This window comes from Ranitomeya variabilis, chromosome 3 (assembly GCF_051348905.1).
Source record: "Ranitomeya variabilis isolate aRanVar5 chromosome 3, aRanVar5.hap1, whole genome shotgun sequence".
Classification (NCBI taxonomy): domain Eukaryota; kingdom Metazoa; phylum Chordata; class Amphibia; order Anura; family Dendrobatidae; genus Ranitomeya; species Ranitomeya variabilis.
The window spans coordinates 495890405-495896404 of NC_135234.1; positions in this window are offsets into that span (position 1 = coordinate 495890405).

A 6000-nucleotide genomic window follows, 5' to 3' on the forward strand; every position below is an offset into this window, starting at 1 on the left:
GGCTGTAATGGCGTTGAGCCCCCTGTAGTCCACGCAGAACCGGGTGGTCCGGTCCTTCTTTGGCACGAGAACTACAGGTGAGGCCCATGCGCTCTTTGACCGTCGAATCACCCCCAGCTGTAACATCTCATCGATTTCCTGGCGCATAACCTGCTGCACCTGGTCGGAGATTCGATAGGGTGTTCACCGTAGTGGGGCATGATTCCCGGTGTCTACCTCGTGGACTGCTAACTCAGTCCTTCCAGGCCGGTTGGAGAACACGACCCGGAAGGGTTCCAGTGTGGTTTGCAACTGCAACCACTGTGGTTCAGTTAGCGAGGCGCTTACCTCCACATCCTCGACGGACCCACCGGCCTTGGCTTGGGCCAGCATGTCCAGGAGGGTGTCTTCCACCCGTCTTCGGGTATGCTGCAGACTGGTAGGACGAAAGGTTCACGTTCGTGATGAGCCTTCATCATGTTGACGTGAAAGGCCTTTCGCCTACCCCGAGCGTGGTCAAGCGTGACCACGTAGGTGACCGGGTTGAGCTGTTGGTGGATGACGTATGGGCCCTCCCAGGCTGCCTGAAGCTTATCCGTTGGCACGGGGACCAGCACCCACACCTTTTGACCCACGTGGTATGTTCGCTCCCGGGCGTTCTGGTCGTACCAGTGCTTCTGATCAGCCTGAGCCTGCGCCATGTTGTCATGCACCAACTGCGTCAAGGTCTGCATCTTGTCACGGAAGCGCATGACATACTCCACTATGGACACTTCAGAGGGGTTCGGCTCCTCTTCCCAGGATTCTCTTACCAACCCAAGGGGTCCCCGGGCTTGCCTGCCATACAGGAGCTCAAAGGGGGAGAACCCCATCGAGGCCTGCGGAACCTCTCGGTAAGCGAATAGCAGGTGTGGGAGGTAACACTCCCAGTCGCGCCCTTGTGTCTCAACCAGCATGCGTAGCATCTGTTTGAGGGTACCATTGAAGCGTTCACACAAGCCATTGGTCTGTGGGTGATACGCACTCGATACCAGGTGCTTCACCTGCATTCTCTTACAGAGAGCCTCCATTAGGTGAGACATGAATTGGGTCCCTTGATCAGTAAGCATCTCCCTGGGAAATCCTACATGTGCAAAGATAGCCAACAGGGCATCCGCCACCTTATCTGCCCTAGTTGACGACAGAGCTACTGCCTCTGGGTACCGGGTAGCGTAGTCTACCACAGTAAGGATATATCGCTTTCCAGAGCTGCTGGGGACGGCCAGCGGGCCCACAATGTCCACCGCGATCCTCTGGAAAGGCTCCTCTATCACTGGCAAAGGGATCAGGGGAGCCTTAAGAGCAGGCCCCGCCTTCCCCACTCTTTGACAGGTGATACAGGAGCGGCAGTAGTTTGACACATCTGTCCCCATATTAGGCCAATAGAAGTGTTGAGACAGCCGGGCCTTTGTTTTGCTGATCCCCAAGTGTCCAGCTAGCGGGATCTCATGGGCAATCCGTAACAACTCACCCCGGAATTGCTGCGGGACGACCAGCTGTCTTTCCCTCAACCACTTCTTTTGCGATTTTCCGGGTACTGTCTCCCGGTACAACCTTCCTCGTTCCCAGAACACCCTCTCCTTATCAGTCTCGGAGAAGAGCGTCCCGGCGAGGTGTCTCAAACTCTCTAGGCTCGCATCTGTGTGCAGAGCGGCCTGAAACTCCTGGCTAGGGGAAGCCAAAAGCGACGTCAGGGTCCCTTCCCCACAGGAATCCTCTGGGACCTGCTCTGGGTCCACCTCTGGTTCAGTCACAATGATGACTGAGGAGGGTCCGGAAGGCAGACAGTTATCTGCGTTCCGGGCACTCTGACTGCGGGTGACAGCAGCTACGTAGGCTGTCTCCCCGGGGATTTCTACCGACCCATCAGCCGACACTGCTATGGGCTCTACCTCCCCATCCACCCCCATTACCTCAGGAGCATTGCTACCTATGGGCCAGTTACCTTCCTCGGTGTCACTGGTCAATTGCATGGCATCACCTTCCTCACGGTTCCCATGTATCTCCCCATTTCCTGTAGCACCGACACTTGCCCCTGCTAGGGGTTCCTCAGCCATCTCACTTTGCAGAGCGACGTGGCTGAGCACTCCTGTACCTTTGGACACATCAACTTGCACAGAAAAATCATTATCAGGTTCAGTTGGCACAGGTACATTTTCACCATCAATCCTAGGGAAAAAATGGTTATCAGATGCATCATTACAAGATAAAGCATGGTCAGGTAACACATGCGATTTCCCTTTACTAACAAAAGAGAGACAAGGCCCTATCGCAGGGGATCACCATAATACAGGGCCCCTCCCCCTTGGCACTTATACAAACTTATTGCCATTTTGCTGATTCTATACTTATGTGCATTAACACGGTCCCCTTTTCCATTTACATTATATGTGCCAGCACATAATGTCCGGTTTGTTGCAACCACAGGGCCTGTGTATGCACCACTGACTTGTACACAGACTCCTATACTGTCTACTGGTCCCAGGAGCCGTATACTACAGCGCCTGCGTCACCTATCCACAAGGCACACTCTCAGCAGATACATTCTTTACCACTGACCAAGCGCTGTATCTAGGTTTCCTAGCAACTAGGATTACAGAGAAGCGCTGGCCGGGCATGCGCAGTTACTCCCTCACACCGCCGACATCACTTCCGGTTTCGGAAGTCCCACTTCCGGTACGCGCATTTTAAAACATAGCATCGCCGGCCACGCTGCATCCTGACAGCAGGGCGCGGGAGCGCCGCTCAGCAACCTTATACACAAGGTAATCCCCCTACATGATCTCCTGGACCCTGACATCACCTTCCTTATTTTGGGGTATATGCAGTCCCTGTTACTACTTGTATTTACCGTTTCCCTATCCACTCTCTATTGTCCACAGACCCTCTCAACAAGGCACCCTATACTTCTGTATGCCCTCAGCAAATCTGGCACTTAAGGTAGATTACACATCATTTAATCATGATTAGTGTGTCATCCTTGTACCTTCACCTACTTATAAGCTTCAACTATTTTCTCTGCAGTGTATACCTCTTCCTACAAGGATTCTTATCCTCTCTCCTCTGCGTTAATAAGGTAAAAGATTATCATATGTTTATACAGTCATATGACCTGGCTACCTTAGCCTTCCCCTATGATTGCAACAATACTTATGCCTCTTATTTCACAGATGTACGCAGTGTTTCTGATATTGTACATAGCATGTGTCCACAGTTACTATGTTCTTTTTCTCCTTTTCCCCCCCCCCTCCTTTTTTTCTTTTCCTTTTATCCAGATAGGATTTTTTTGTTTATGTTGAATATTATTTATTATGTACACCATATACTTATGTTTGTTTTTCTGTTTTTTTTCCTTAGCGATTGTATGATTAAGGCTCTGGTAGGGCCGAAACGTCATTATTGCTTCTGGTCGCTTTCACATCGCATAGTTGTTTCTTTAAATAAAATTTCCACTGTTGCAAAATACTTGTAGAGTGTGCGGTGTACTATATCTTCTATGTACACGGGGCTCCTTACAGCCCACTGCACCTGCACCTCGCTCCCCCATCATCCTGAGTGCGCGCCAATTTTCTTTAATAATACAGATGAGGCAGAAATGTATAAACACAACTTTATTAAGTGACACATACAAAGGACAAAACACAGTTAAAAACATTTAAAAACATATATAATAATACACCATCGCCCCTGATAAGGCAAATAACCCACAAATGACTCCACACTACAATAGGATGGTAAAATACTCTGTTAATGGCCAGAACGGCCCAGCTGGAGAGTAACTAGACCCTATGCAAGGCTCTCCCCTGGACAAAGCGCAGTTAAATAAGGCATAAATAGCAGATGAAAATAAAGACACCATAAAACCCAGTGTATATAACACCAAACTGCCTGTGAAACAAACCCCAGCTTGTATGTCTCTGTACCGTAATACAAAGTAAAGAACCCCACTGCACTAATAATGCCTAGTAATACAGAGCAGGTACGTGCAAGAACAGCTGGTTCATGGGGTCAAACTATGAACAAGCAGAGAGGCCACAGTAGTGTTAACCACAAATGGCCAGTAAGAATGCCCAGAGGAGCAACATGTGGACTGTGCACAACATGGGATAACAGTTGAAAATGAAGACTGCCTGAAGGCAATAATAACCAAGCCAATATAGCCTACAAGTCAAGATATAATACAGACCATTCAAAGCAAATATAAGCAACCTGTAGGGTGAGGCAATGAAAATACTGCCTAAAGGCATGCAGAGCCAGAACCGAAATAGCCTCCAGAGTGGGTCATAATGTGGGTTAGAGAGAGACCCAACGCGTGTCGCCACCTGCACTGGGCGGCTTCATCAGCCCCTGATGAAGCCGCCCAGTGCAGGTGGCGACACGCGTTGGGTCTCTCTCTAACCCACATTATGACCCACTCTGGAGGCTATTTCGGTTCTGGCTCTGCATGCCTTTAGGCAGTATTTTCATTGCCTCACCCTACAGGTTGCTTATATTTGCTTTGAATGGTCTGTATTATATCTTGACTTGTAGGCTATATTGGCTTGGTTATTATTGCCTTCAGGCAGTCTTCATTTTCAACTGTTATCCCATGTTGTGCACAGTCCACATGTTGCTCCTCTGGGCATTCTTACTGGCCATTTGTGGTTAACACTACTGTGGCCTCTCTGCTTGTTCATAGTTTGACCCCATGAACCAGCTGTTCTTGCACGTACCTGCTCTGTATTACTAGGCATTATTAGTGCAGTGGGGTTCTTTACTTTGTATTACGGTACAGAGACATACAAGCTGGGGTTTGTTTCACAGGCAGTTTGGTGTTATATACACTGGGTTTTATGGTGTCTTTATTTTCATCTGCTATTTATGCCTTATTTAACTGCGCTTTGTCCAGGGGAGAGCCTTGCATAGGGTCTAGTTACTCTCCAGCTGGGCCGTTCTGGCCATTAACAGAGTATTTTACCATCCTATTGTAGTGTGGAGTCATTTGTGGGTTATTTGCCTTATCAGGGGCGATGGTGTATTATTATATATGTTTTTAAATGTTTTTAACTGTGTTTTGTCCTTTGTATGTGTCACTTAATAAAGTTGTGTTTATACATTTCTGCCTCATCTGTATTATGGTGATCCCCTGCGATAGGGCCTTGTCTCTCTTTTGTTAGTAAAGCTTATCTCTTTTTAGGCCCTGGTGGTATCCCATATACCGTGGTGCCCCCGTTTTGTCTTATTTAAACATGCGATTTCCCATCATCATCATCATCATCATCAGGGTTAACGTTACCCTTATCTGCAGATTGGGGAGGGGTGTCAGGGACATAGTATGCAACTATCCTCCCCAAATCAGTCCCCAACAAAACATCAGTGGGCAAATTATCAGACAGCCCCACTTCCTTCACCCCGCTCCCGGCACCCCAATCAATATAAACCCGGGCCATCGGTAAGGGACAGCTGATGCCCCCAATCCCAGTGACAGTTAGGGTTTTCCCCGGAATGATTTCTTCAGGGGCCGCCAGTTCGGGTCGGATGAGGGTTCGTTCAGCCCCGGTGTCCTTGAGGCCTGTAGCAACATGGCCTCCCACGGTGAAGTGGTGTACGTTGTCACACCCCCTCCCAGCCACACCACTCACCAAAAGAACTGCTGCATTAGGCCCTGGGGCCTTTGCTGGGGAGTTCTTCGGCTTGTCTGGACAGTAGTGACTGAAATGACCAGGCCGCCTGCAGTGGAAACACAGGCGAGGGTCGGTGGTAGGTCTGGTGCTGTTGGCCACGGGGACAGGACCTCTGGTGTGTTGGCTGGCAGGGGTACTGGCATTGGTTGCAGGCTTACCCCCTCTCCAGCTGGTGGTGACTGGCTTCCGCACTTCCAATCTACGGTTGGCCTCATAGGCATCGGCAATCTGCGCTGCTTTCGTCACGTCTTTGGGGTCTCTGTCCATCACGAACTGTCGCACCTCAGCTGGGCAAAGATGGAAGAACTGGTCTTTGATC